This window comes from Sinohyriopsis cumingii, chromosome 3, assembly GCF_028554795.1.
Source record: "Sinohyriopsis cumingii isolate HCF-2022 chromosome 3, ASM2855479v2, whole genome shotgun sequence".
NCBI classification, from domain to species: Eukaryota; Metazoa; Mollusca; class Bivalvia; order Unionida; family Unionidae; genus Sinohyriopsis; species Sinohyriopsis cumingii.
In genome coordinates this window covers 19,036,928-19,052,638 of record NC_142963.1, presented here as the reverse complement: position 1 = coordinate 19,052,638, position 15,711 = coordinate 19,036,928, and positions in this window count along the sequence as shown.

The window sequence follows — 15,711 nt, the reverse complement described above, 5'->3', positions numbered from 1 at the left end:
AAATTAAATATTAATATGACAGATCTTAATGACACTAATATGACCAATCTTAATGACACTAATATGACAGATCTTAATGACACTAATATGACAGATCTTAATGACACTAATATGACCGATCCTAATGACACTAATATGACAGATCTTAATGACACTAATATGACAGATCTTAATGACACTCTTATTGAAAACTAGTTCTCTACTGTCTACAGTAGGAAATAGAAACATCTCTACCAGTCCATCGATTAATCTTAGACAGCTGTATATTCTAGTGGAAATAGAAACATCTCTACCAGTCCATCATTAATCTTAGACAGCAGTATATTCTAGTGGAAATAGAAACATCTCTACCAGTCCATCGATTAATCTTAGACAGCAGTATATTCTAGTGGAAATAGAAACATCTCTACCAGTCCATCGATTAATCTTAGACAGCAGTATATTTGCAGCTGGATGGCATGAAAAATGGCAAAGTTCGTATTTGGATTGGATTACTTTCAAAGAAACCAGTATCAGTGTATACTGGAGTCATTATGTGTTGATGTAAGCGAGTGATGGGATTATGTAATATATCTCAACCGTTATTATCTTCTTCCAAACCCTCGCTTTTGCATATTTGTGAAGAATCTTTTTAGCGTGTAAATACTGTAACTTAATATTTGCCTTCGATGCAAGGAAAAGACATGGCTTAGAAAGCTGGTAAATATTAATTCTTAAAATGTCTTAATTCCCCAAATTATTTTTAAATTAAATGGTGTCTAAAGGTCATAGAGCGTCGATGTGACTTAAGAAAAACTGTTCTTCATCCCATTGTGTAATCAAGCAAGGTTTTGAATATCATCTTTACACATCAAAGAAAAATTACTTGTTTTAAATGAAGACAATAAATTAACCTACTGGGAGGTTTTAAATCACACAAGGATTCCTTTCTTAAAACATATTTTTCTTAATACTAATTATATCTGCAACTTATAACATACACTCGTCAAGACGTGAAGTCATTTGTGTGCTAGAGACAAGACAAATGGCTAGTGTATTACTGGATACTATATGTATAATCTGTTTTGAGTTATAACCTTCATATTACTGAATAGCCAAATTGTTGATTAAATTTGATTTTTGCCAATACTGAAAAATGTACCTCTAGGGTTTCCCTTATTGCTTTATTTCACAGATTTGCTAACCGTGTATTTTTGATTGATTAGAAGGTGTCACTTCGTGATTGAAAATTAAACAATGTTGATAAAGTGGTGAAGACATTTATTCAAGACATGGGAGTTTGCGGTTAGATATGGCGAATAGGATACTTGGTCCAGCCATCAAGGAGGAAAACGATGATTAGGCTCTCACAGATGAATAGAGTATTAAAGCAACGGAAGAATATTAGTGATAAAGACTAGTGTGATTAGAATGAGGGCATTTCTTTGCGTGTACAAAGTATACAAGTAAAGGATCGCGGCCAAGGCTTGATGGAACAAATCTGTTGGAAATCCATTAAAACATATAATCTGAGATTTTTAAGCTAGAATATTGAAGGACTGTATTATTATAAAAATAATTTTCAATTTGTAAACCTTTGTATCAATTTTCATATTTTATCATTCAGTGAAACTTGCAGGGTTGGGGGTTGTTTCAGGATTGTGACTTTAATGATTTTTATTCTGGGTTATTCAAACTTGTAAAAGAATCTTTGAACATATAATTTATGACATTGTGTTACACTTATAAGTTAACATTTAAAAAAAAGTTTAGATATAACCACTTGCCTTATCTGAAGGAATTGTTACTATTCTATGGCCTTATAATAAGTAAGGAAAGAGCAAAAACCAACAAGTTTTTTTAACATTCAACAAATAATTTATTTCGCCAAGTAATAATTTCAAAAGTAGCATCTAGTATTGTGAATTAAATCAGATATAGTCTTAAAGGTTCTCTCACAAGTTCAAAATTATAGAGTTCCAAATGCATATTAGTAGTAATCAGAATGAATTCTAATTTTGAATGTACCGATGTACAAATATCCTGGAATGTGGCGATGTGCAAACAGACTTGATGTATCATAATGATATAATCCAAAATGTCCTTTGGATGAATTCACTGTAATCCTAAAATAGTGATATAGTTCAAGAAATGTTAATAAGCACATTTCAATTCCAATGAATAAGCTAAATAACTAAAATCTCTCAAGTAAAAACTGAACACAACAATTACACTGATTCCACATTAGACGTTACGGTTGGAATGATTAATTCTAAAGAAGCAGCATTTACATAAAAAAGTTAAGACAATAACAGAACCAGGATAAAGGTAATAAGTTTGCCTCATAGTAATGAGGATCTGAAAATATAACCTAAAATTATAGACAAGTATTACCTATGTAATATTTTGTTTAGCAAAATCAAAGGATGTGAACAGTCAGGTAGGCCCTACACTCATCTAATGACCAAGGTAAATCAGACAATATATAAATTCGTAACACATAATCATGGTAAAAAGGCAACACACTTTGCAAATTAAATAGACATAAAACCACTATATAGTGAACCAGAAGAAGAAAAACAAAACAAAAAACAATAAAAATACTCATTTTCGCAAAAGGATTTTGATAAAAGCTCGCTATTCTGAGGCATCCCTTTGCTACTGGCCGGAAATTGCAATGGAAGCACTAAGCATGTATTGAAATTTATAGCAGGCGATACTTTGCATGTCGTATTTTGGAAATGATATTGATAGGAAAATATATCTTTTTTATTATCGAGAAGTAATAAAGAAGACTGGTGTAACACATTTGGAATATCTCTGATAGAATGGTATAGGTTATGTGACATTCATACCATGAATAGCAGATTGTATGATGATAATGATGGTAATTATAAACATAGCACACAATGAGAAGATCATAGTGGATTACATTATATGTTCTGCGAACGTATTGAATATTGTGTGACAAATTTTGGAGTTAGGGAGGAAGGTGAATTCTCACATTTTCCATTGCGCTGTTCGTTGAAAGAGCAAGTGACTGATACCAATGTGAAACGCAGCTGAGACTATTTCTGTCTTTAAAAGAAACACAAGCAATCTGTTACACAAATATTTAATTAACATTTGCAGGAGATGATGGAAAATTAAAAAACAGTCTTGGATCTATGAAAGAAATTTACTTTTTTTTAAAATATCAAATCGCGCTTTCCACTGTGAAGACAAAATTCAATTTCATCCCAATCTTTAAATTTAGTCACTCTGGTGTGACAAATAAGGTGACAAAACAAAACATGAAAAATATGTACAATTACGTTTACTTCGGCTTACCATTCCCAGTACTGATGTGAGGGACAACAGGGAGGGTAAAAAATAATTTAGATCACTGTATAAGTTAAAGAAAGACTCTGTCAGAAAGGTCAAAGGGATAAACTAGCAACTTACAGAACAAAACGAAATTTATTTTGAACGTATTTGAACAATTGTCTATTTTTTCAAAGAGCTCCTACAAGACGACAATCCAATGAATATCATAAATGACAACGGTGATGATGATAGAGGACTAAAACGATAATATCTAGGATGATATGATGACTGACCAAGAGATAGTAAAAAGTTTAAATTCGATGAAAAACGAAACTCCTGGATCTGATATGATTCCTTTTATCCGTTTTAATTGACTGATAAGAATATTTTACCATCCCTAAACTGCCTCTTTAATACAGTACTTGACAATCATAACTTTTCCCATTGAGCGGGCCAAAAGTATCATTTATCCATAATAGTGAGAATATACTTGACCCTAATAATGGCCGTGTCATATCACTAATTAATATACTATACAACTTTTTCAACACTGCTGAAAGCAAATAAATTTAATCTTGGAAAGAAAACTCTAATCACATCAATGAGGGACAAATTGGTTTTACAAAGAAATACAGCACTATTGATAGCATGTTTTTTTTTTACAATTCTGTGCCGAAATATTTGTCATAAAATAAATACGATTTTGTTACCTTTTGGTTGATTTCAAGAAGGCGTTGACAACGTTGATGACGCTAAACGGTGGGATTCACTTATCCCATATGATCTGCATGGTTAAATTATATATGCTTTAAGAAAAATGTACGCATCCTAAAACAGCTGCGTATCTTTAATTTTCAAAATGGTTCCGACTATTTTATGTTAGCGGTGTGCTCAAAATATATAACTCAATGATTAAACCAATATTATCTCATGGTACGGAAAAAGAGGATTTTAATAATCGAAATAGATATAGGAAATGCAGTTTCAATTCTGTAAGAGATATCTCACTATCTTAATTCTAAAAAAATCTGCATGCTATAAGAGAATATGATAGATTCCCCTTCTTTGCCCATGTATGGTAAAGGTGTAAAAATACTAGATTAAATTATGAAATCATCGGCTGATGGATAACCATATAAGTGATACATTATGTTGAAACACTTAGACGAGGTGGTATAGTCACATGGGCAACAGTGATTAAAGATACGCTAATTGGATATGGCTTTTTATACGGATATGTTTGGATATGCCTTTGGATATGTATGGATGCGTATGGATATGATTTGGATATGTATGGATACGTATGGATATGATTTAGATATGCATGGATACGTATGGATATGATTTGGGTATGTATGGATACGTATGGACAGTGGCGTCGCTAGGGGGTGCGGGGTGTGCGGACCGCACCGGGTGACACCATCTCAGAGGGGTGACACCAAAATGAAAAATTGCAAATTTTACAGAGCACACACTGCTCGGTCTAGTCAGATTTCATAAGCGGATAACCGATCATAGTTAAATACATGACTAGTAGGCACAACAGTGGCGTCGCTAGCGGGATGCGGGGGGTGCGGACTGCACCGGGTGACACCATCAGAGGGGGTGACACCAAAATGACATTACTAGGGATTCTGTATGGTCTGTTACGGAAGGAGGACCATGGGAGTGACACCACGAGCTACCGCACTGGGTGACACCAACCCGAGTGACGCCACTGCGTATGGATATGATTTGGATATGTATGGATACGTATGGATATGATTTGGATACGTATGGATATGATTTGGATATGTATGGATAGCCCAAAATGTTGGCTTTAAAGAATGTTTAATTCGAAGTTCACTCAGAGTCTCAGCCACAAAGTGTTCTAATTATAATAATTCTTCACAATTGTACTGCTGTAGTCAATACAGAACACTACTTAAATGTGAAAAGTAATCAGATATAATACAAGTATGAATTTCCGAAAATAATTAGTTCAACAAAGGTGTTCAGACCATTAAAACAAAAAGGATTAGAACAGGAAGGAGGGAAAATTGATAGAGCATTTACGTCAATTATGACCGTATTAGATGGCAATACTTAAACAATGTATACTAAAAAGAAAATAACCAAACATGTAAAACAAAAATGACGCTTATGTCTAGTAATGATGAAGTGAGACTAATTTATCGAATTACTTGTAAAAATCGTTTGTTTTGTGAGTCTCTATTATCTCCGTCCGACTGAAATCAGGTGAAAATATCGCTATATGGAAATAAGCGCATTTACCGCTAGAATTTCCCTTCTTGGGTGTTTTACACGCTTTCACTTTACGGTGTACTTCTTATTAACACTGAATGGTGACATGTCAATTAAACGAGTATCCCCGTCTTTCTGCTGCAGAGAATTTATTTCAGGATCCGTTCTATTGAATGAATCTTGACAGAAGGACATTAACGGAAAATTGGGGGCATCACAGCTACATCATACCATCACGACTGACTTCTGGTCTATCTTAAAGCTTTTTATTTTCGAGAGCGAGACCAAGAATTATCGATTGATCTGTGACCAATTTCGCAGTGTTGACAGCTCTTTAAATGAAACCAAATATAAACAGAAACATGCTTCGCTCGAAAAGGTCTGTTCACTTTAATAAACTTTATAACTAACAACTGACATGCCTTAGACATTCGTGATGATTCACGTGGGCCATGTAGTGCAGATTCCAAAAGTAATCATCCCACAAAGTAGTTATCTCCTAACAGTGAATACTTAGCGATCATATATTCTACACACCATCTTCTTACTACAGAATATATTGTTCTGTGTTTTAGAATCCTTATTCATATCGCAATTTTTAAATTTGATTATCAGAATGTTTCTTAATATAATGTTGCCTCATGAATGTTTGTGGATTTCAGATCAAATAAGATTTTACATGCTCCATTTTAAAACTTATCAGCATTATTCATATAGCCTAGCATTAGACGTAGTTCCTCGTATTACATGCCAACAGTCAAAATGAAGTTATGTGTATATTCAGAAAAGTGACACGATCTCGTTTTGGAATGAAATACTTTATTTTTCTTCATACCAAATGATATGGCTTATATTCCTTATATTTATTGTTTTAATTTTCACTTTGCTTTGTATTGAAACTTATGATCATACTAAAGTAAAGTATTGTCAAAAAAGAAAGGCAAGAATTGTGTCTTTGGAAACGAATTCCGTTCTCCACTACTATGGAAAAGGGTACACGTTTTTAATGTAGCTCCTTCTTGCTGTGTTGCATTTATAGATCCTTTTATTTTATATGCATATGAAATCATGTTCATGCATAAGGGACGCTGTAATATCAGCATATAAAAAAGCTGATGATACTAAATAACCAATATGTAGGTGTTATAAACTTAACAAATACAAGTATTGATTCTTGTAATACACCACCGTTTGTTATTTTAATTTTAGATACGTGTCCATACAGAGTGATTGTTTTTGGAATCTTTCATCAAAGTTTGACAGGACTTGATGAAATTTTAAATTTTTATGGGATAATTTCGGAAACTCCACGATCAATTGCTTTTGAAAATCAAATATAATGCTGCCACTTATCTTTCCATCATCAAAATCCAGTAACCCATTTACAAACTATTGAGATTAATACCGTTTCACAGGAATGAAGTTTAAAGAATCTAAACCCAGATTGTTTTGCATAGAAAAGTTTTGTCATCGAAATAAATCATAAATAATTCATGCACATGTTTTTGAATTAGTTTGGAAAGAGCGGAATGGGTAGAAATTGACCAAAACTGTGTTACGTTTCTTTTTATGAACGGAAAATGTGAAGTGGAGGTATCCTTACAGTTGTCCTCTAAATGTGGGACTTTGCTAGACTTCAGTGGATGTATCCTTACAGTTTCCTCTAAATGTGGGACTTTGCTGGACTTCAGTCTTGATTACAATTGAATGTGGTTGTCTTTCTTAAGCTTTCTGACTATCATAGCAAGTTCAGCTGATTTGGGAATATCAATATTTTGCAAATATTTCATTGTATTCATTTTAATTAATAGAACTGACAATGGTTACAAACACTGACATTTAATCTTTAAAGTCAGAAATGCAAACTTTTTCTCTTTCACATGTTAGTCCTGTAAATGTACGCATTTCTTAAGAACGTCGTTAATTAACACTAAGTTCAATATAACCCATTTATAATACCTTCCAAGATAAAATTCTAATTTAAATAAAGATGCTTTGAAATTACAAATCATTCTTGAACATACATACATACATACATACATACATACATACATACATACATACATACACACATACATACATACATACACACATACATACATACATACATACATACATACATACATACATACATACATACATACATACATACATACATGTAGTCTTACAGCTGTGAGGTCATTTAATTAATCGTATGGAGGTAGTTTCAGTACTATGGTTTGTACATTTAGAGCTTTGGGAGTGTATCTATTATTATTTGGGAGTGTATTGGGAATGTATCTATTATTATTTGGGAGTGTATCTATTATTATTTCAAGCAGAGGAGCTATTTTTTAAGGAAAAATAAAAGAAGCCAATGCTTATTAGCATATCAAGAATCAGTACAGGTTGTGATGATAATTTATTACAGTCATTCGTTTGACTTTTTTCTAACTGATTCGTGACATTGTGCTTTATTCATCTCATACGCAAGTAATTCCAGTTCACTTATTGTTAAGTAACTAATATTTACTTGAGATATTTTTTTTGTTATGTATTGATTAAATGTTTTCCAGTGCTGATTTATAAAAAGAAGAAAATCGCTCACTTGAAATTGACGAATAGGCTTAAAGTATTTTCGTATATTTCATATCCTGTTGTATCGTACTTACCATTTTTGGCGTTTAATGTATTGTATATCCTATTGTATCGTCCTTACAATTTTAGTCATTTAATGTACTACATATCCTATTGTATCGTACCTACCAGTTTTGTCATTGAATGTATTGCATATCCTATTGTATCGTCCTTACAATTTTAGTCATTTAATGTATTGCATATCCTATTGTATCGTCCTTACAATTTTAGCCATTTAATATATTGCATACCCTACTTTAAGGTCTATTCCGCTGTAGTCATTTAATGTATTGCATATCCTATTATACTGCCCTTGGTATATTATACATTTAATGTATTGCATATCCTATTATACTGCCCTTGGTATATTAGTCATTTAATGTATTGCATATCCTATTGTACTGCCCTTGGTATATTAGTCACTTAATGTATTGCATATCCTATTGTACTGCCCTTGGTATATTAGTCATTTAATGTATTGCATATCCTATTATACTGCCCTTGGTATATTAGTCATTTAATGTATTGCATATCCTATTATACTGCCCTTGGTATATTAGTCATTTAATGTATTGCATATCCTATTGTACTGCCCTTGGTATATTAGTCACTTAATGTTTTGCATATCCTATTGTACTGCCCTTGGTATATTAGTCATTTAATGTATTGCATATCCTATTGTACTGCCCTTGGTATATTAGTCATTTAGTGTATTGTATATCCTAATGTACTGCCCTTGGTATATTAGTCATTTAGTGTATTGTATATCCTAATGAACTGCCCTTTGCTTTGTAGTCATCCCGAATTTGAACAAAATCCTAAGATTGCGAATTATTAGCAGTTTTTGTTGTTTCTAGTTTGTCCCTCAAGAAAAGGTATCGTGCTTTAATCACCGGAATGTACCTTAAACGAATGTGTAATCTGGAACATGACGTATTTCATAGAAATTGTCAATAGGGCCAAACATCCTTTAAATTAAAGCCTGTACGTCATTGTGTACACGCTACATTGTTTTGGAAGAGAACATGTTATAAGATTTTCATCTCAAATATATGAATGATAACGTATTTTAAAGAATGGTGCTTTGGTTCTTTATTACTAATATATAAAACTTATTTAATATTCTTCCTGAGCTATCCTTAATAAAAATGTCCAGTGTAGTGTAAAGCATGATATAACAATTAGCAGGATTTAATCAGTAGTAAACCAACCAAATACAGTTTTGGCATCCAAATAGTCACTGGTGTTATTCTGGGACATTTATAACTAATAAAGCGCTGTTGAGTGTCGGAAATTGACGTAGTTACACGATTAACACCGAATATTTTATATTTATACTATATGACAAAGTCATTGAAAATCACGCAAAGGTGCGTGTCTCAGTAATGTTGTGGTCTTGTTTACCGGGCAATAGCCGGTCTCGATAAGCTATTATTGTTTGCACTCTACGGATATAGGGCTACTTGTTCCTTAGAAAAATACTACATGTGGCTAAATATTTGTTTTGGGTGTTTTCGCAGCAACTTTTATTGCACTGAAAAGCATTTGATTTAAACATATTTTTATTCCTTGTTTTGGAAATTCTTTTATACAAAATATACCAGTGAAGTTCTGAGTGGTCAGCATTTCGCTCAACTAAATCAACTACTTTTAAATTGATTGTAATTAAAATTGGGACGAACAAGACCACTTACATGGACTCGAATCTATCCAGACACAGACTTAATCCTACGGCACTGTTAAAATTGGACCCAAATCTTGTAAGTGCTCGAATAGGCATCTTAACTTGATTTTGCGTATAGTGAGTGAAGATTCTTTTTGACATCCAATCTACTTATTGCCAAGTTTGAAGTCAAGTAATAAAACGTGGAAATATATTTGATAGGCTAGCCGATCAATCTTTATGCGCATCGGTCAAGCTGCCTTGTCAATTGCAAATATATCGTTTCAGTGATTTCGTCAACTTTTTGATTGAAGAGTGATGTCAAAGAATTCGGACGTCTTCAATGCAGCCACCTGGTATGCTCTTTAAAACTTATAAAAATATATCCCTAATTCAGCACCACCAGCTCTACTGGTTATTCATCAATGTACAACACCACCACCAACAACGTATAACAACAACAACAACTACTACTACTACTACTACTACTACTAATATCGCGATTAAGGTTACTCGATCTTACAACACCAATACTTCCACTTCTAAGCAAACATGTTTAATTCTCTTACAATAACTATTGCTGCTACAACAACAACAACAACAACAACTGCTACTACATTGATGCCCATAGTCTTGTTAAACTTACATTGTTTGTTATCTTATTTTTAATTTCATTATATACTATGGATAATTTTATTTTGTACTTGACCTTGTCCAAAATCAAGTTCATGTTATTTCTGAGAAGATACACTGATGATGTCTTTATACATAGCTAATATTTTCTCTAGGAGTCTGGGTTTAAGATTAGGATCTGTGTTAACGACATTATGTTAGCCATGTTCTTTACTATAAATTTAATAGTATAATGTTCTAGAACGAACTTTTCTATTAAGTAATAGTTTTTTTTTAGAAAATGCTTATTGTGACCTACGTAAAGTAGAGGTCATTAAAATCTTGTTTTTCTAGAAATTATTGATTCACGTGTTATATAAACCTGTCACGGAAGTGATGTCCAGTTTATAAAAATATTGGACACTAGCTCCAGATTTTCATATGATCGTACACTATTAAACGACTACATTAAAAGTGTCATTGGCTTCTGCTCTGCTTAAAAAACATTGCACACAACTAAATCTTGCAACTCATGAATTTATTTGACCCTGACACTATTATTTTATAATCGTTTCTAATATAATTTATTATTATTGCTATTATTATTATTATTATTATTATTATTATTATTATTATTATATAATTGCGGGGAATTCAATACTTTGTGATTTTAGTTTTATTGTTGCTTATGTAAAATTAATATTTTTAAAGTGAATTAATATGAAATTATGACAATCATGGATGGTGACGTACGTTACTACTTTGTATTCATGGTTTCCAGGATTTAACGTAATGTCGTTTTGTCCTGTGAAACTAAATAAGTAAACACAGCATTGTAGACTTTGCAGTGTGATTGGCATTTGAAGGACTCCTGACATATATTCCATAGAGAACTTATACTCATTAGCTGGTGTTAGTCGTGCAGCTTGTTCTTTTTCTATCGCGTTATCGTAGTTTCCTTTTTTCTGACACCTGACGACAATTCTTCAGCAAATGGAGTACAATCATATTGGAATCATATCCTTGTTATGAAGGCTGTGCTTTGGAATTCAAATTTAATTAATGATGCAAACACATATTTGCGATTCGTTGCAAAACATATATTTCAGTATATTGCAGCACAAACATATTTGCAGTACATTGCAACACATATTTTCAATACATTGTAACACATATTTGCAGTACATTGCAACACACATATTTGCAGCACATTGCAACACACATATTTGCAGTATAATGCAGCACACATATATGTGCAGTACATTGCAACCCACATATATTTGCAGTACACTGTAACACACATATCTGCTGTACATGGCAGCACACACATATTTGCAGTACATTGCAGCACACACATATACACATATTTGCAGTACATTGCAGCACACATATATTTACAGTACATTGTAACAAAATCATATTTGCAGTACATTGCAACACACATATCTGCAGTACACAGCAACACATATTTGCAGTGCATTGCAGAATAGACATATTTGCAGTACATTGCATCGCACACATATATGCAATACATTGCAACACAGATATATTTGTATTACAATGAAGAGCACACATATTTGCGTGCATCGCTACACACATATTGGCAGTAAATTGAAGCACACACATATTTGCAGTACATTGCAACACACACACGTTTGCAGTACATTACAGCGCACATAGATTTACAGTATATTGAAGCACACACGTATTTTTGTAATACATTGCAACACACGCATATTTGCAGTACATTGCAGGACACATATATTTGCAGTACATTACAACACACAGTTATTTGCAGTACATTGCAACGCACACATATTGTTAATATATTGCAGCAAAAATATATTTGCAGTACATTGCAGCACACACATACCTACAGTACATTGCGGCACACATATAATTACAGTACATTGCACACACACATGTTCAGCATATTGCAACACACATAGTTGCAGTGCTTTGCTACACACACATATTTTCAGTATATTACACCACAAATATTTGCAGTGCTTTGCTACGCACACATATTTGCAGTACAGTGCAACACAACATATTTGCTTTACAGTCCTACGCACACATATTTGCAGTACACTGCAACACATAAATATTTGCAGTACATTGCAGCACACACATATTTGCAGCACATAGCAACACACACATATTTGCAGCACATAGCAGCACACACATATTGGCAGTACAGTGCAACACAACATATTTTCTTTACAGTCCTACGCACACATATTTGCAGTACTTTGCAACATATAAATATTTGCAGTACATTGAAGCACACACATATTTGCAGCACATAGCAACACACGCATATCTGCAGCACATAGCAGCATACAAATATTGGCAGTACATTGCAGCATAAACATATTTGCAGTACATTGCAACACATATTTACAGTACATTGCAAAACACACATATTCGCAGTACAATGCAGCACACATATTTGCAGTACATTGCAACATACATTTATTTGCCGTAAAGTGCAGTGCAGCACACGTATTACATTGCAACTAACACGCATTTTCCGTATATTGCAACACACATATTTGCAGCTCATTACAACACACACGTATTTCCAGTACATTGCAGCACTCACATATGTGCAATACATTGCAACACACACATATTTGCAGTACATTGCAGTACACATATATTTGCAGTACATCGCAACAGACACATATTTGCAGTACATTGCAACACACATATTTGCAGTACATTCCCACTCACAAATATTTGCAATACATGCAACACACATATTTGCAGTACATTCCAACACGCACATATTTGCAGTACATTGCAACACACTCATTTGCAGTACATTGCAGCAGACACATGTTTGCAGTACATTGCAACACACTCATTTGAAGTACATTGCAACACACATATTTGCAGTACATTGCAACACATATTTGCAGTAGATCGCAACACACACATATTTGCAGTGCATTGCAACACACTCATTTGCAGTACATTTGTGTTAGCCACATTCTTCCTAACTTGATATTCATTTTCATACTGAGAATAGAGTTTCAGTTAGCTTTTATTTTTTCGTATGCTTGAAGAAAACAAAATCACCATCATTCGTGCTTCAGTATCCCCCTCCTCGTCTATGATCTCGTCAAATCTTGGAATAAAATTACATTGTATACAGTGGGACGTGATATACATCCACTTAGTTGAAAAGAGATCGTTTCAAAATTCTCTCTCTCTCTCTCTCTCTCTCTCTCTCACATACACACACAAACATAAACACATACACACTCACTTCATCATTTCTCTCAACATAAATGTCCATATAAGATTAATATTTTTGATTAATATTTTTAAACTATATGACAGGAATAGTTTTAAAATGTTTTATTGATTTAATGATACATTGATGCGAAGAAATAAAATTCAATAAACTATTATGTTTATGTCACTAGTTATTCGATTAAGAACCATACATACATTGAGTAGTTTTATTTTCCTAGCTATTGTATCCATATATGCACAATGAGTAGTTTTATTTTCCTATCTGTTGTATCCATATATACAATGAGCAGTTTTATTTTCCTATCTATTGTATTCATATATACAATGAGCAGTTTTATTTTCCTATCTATTGTATCCATATATACAATGAGCAGTTTTATTTTCCTATCTGTTGTATCCATATATACAATGAGCAGTTTTATTTTCCTATCTGTTGTATCCATATATACAATGAGCAGTTTTATTTTCCTATCTGTTGTATCCATATATACAATGAGCAGTTTTATTTTCCTATCTGTTGTATCCATATATACAATGAGCAGTTTTATTTTCCTATCTGTTGTATCCATATATACAATGAGCAGTTTTATTTTCCTATCTGTTGTATCCATATATACAATGAGCAGTTTTATTTTCCTATCTGTTGTATCCATATATACAATGAGCAGTTTTATTTTCCTATCTATTGTATCCATATATACAATGAGCAGTTTTATTTTCCTATCTGTTGTATCCATATATACAATGAGCAGTTTTATTTTCCTATCTGTTGTATCCATATATACAATGAGCAGTTTTATTTTCCTATCTGTTGTATCCATATATACAATGAGCAGTTTTATTTTCCTATCTATTGTATCCATATATAAAATGAGCAGTTTTATTTTCCTATCTATTGTATCCATATATACAATGAGCAGTTTTATTTTCCTATCTATTGTATCCATATATACAATGAGCAGTTTTATTTTCCTATCTGTTGTATCCATATATACAATGAGCAGTTTTATTTTCCTATCTGTTGTATCCATATATACAATGAGCAGTTTTATTTTCCTATCTGTTGTATCCATATATACAATGAGCAGTTTTATTTTCCTATCTATTGTATCCATATATACAATGAGCAGTTTTATTTTCCTATCTGTTGTATCCATATATACAATGAGCAGTTTTATTTTCCTATCTGTTGTATTCATATATACAATGAGCAGTTTTGTTCCCTATCTATTGTATCCACAAGCTCTGCAGCATTTTGCTACATGACTTAAACATTAGAAACTGTATTCGTTTGCAAGCACATAAATGGCAATGAAGTCTGACTGAAACAGGCACGTGTGTATATAAACAATTTAACCGAACTTGACTTGCCTACGTCATTCCGTGAGGATATTTTGATTTGGTCCAGCCCATACACACGTTCTTACTTCTGAAGAGGTATCGGCCTGTCTCGAGAAGAATTTTAGCAACAGTGGGCAAGAACCACGCAACGTAAACTAGTCAGCTTTGCTAACATGCGTGTATGTATACGTAGGTAGATGACCTGATTAGAGTCTCAGGTCATTACATCCTTCATTTATTTTTATTAGTTTCTATTTACAAATTTTAAAACTGATTGGAATTGTACATTTAAAAGAAAGCATTTTTATAAAGATTCACCATAAATTGCTTCAGGCAGATAAATACAATGTAATAGAAGTATGTCGGTTTGTATGAAGGAGGTCTGATTGCATTTTCTGAAAATTGTTCTGAATTTGTTTATTTATGTAATTATTTATTTTACATATTTTTCAAACGTTTAGGACTTCTACTCTTTGGGACGTAAATCGTTATCATTATGCTACTAGCAAATAATATTTTAACGTCGAGAAAGAAAGAAAATAAATTAATACATTATTAAATAAGTGAAAGTTGTACATATGCACATACACTTATCATTCTCGAGGCATAATAGTTCCATTGAAAATAAAATCGTTTCAATTTTGAGCAGCATTTAATCACCTCAAAGTAAAAACTTTCTTTAGGCA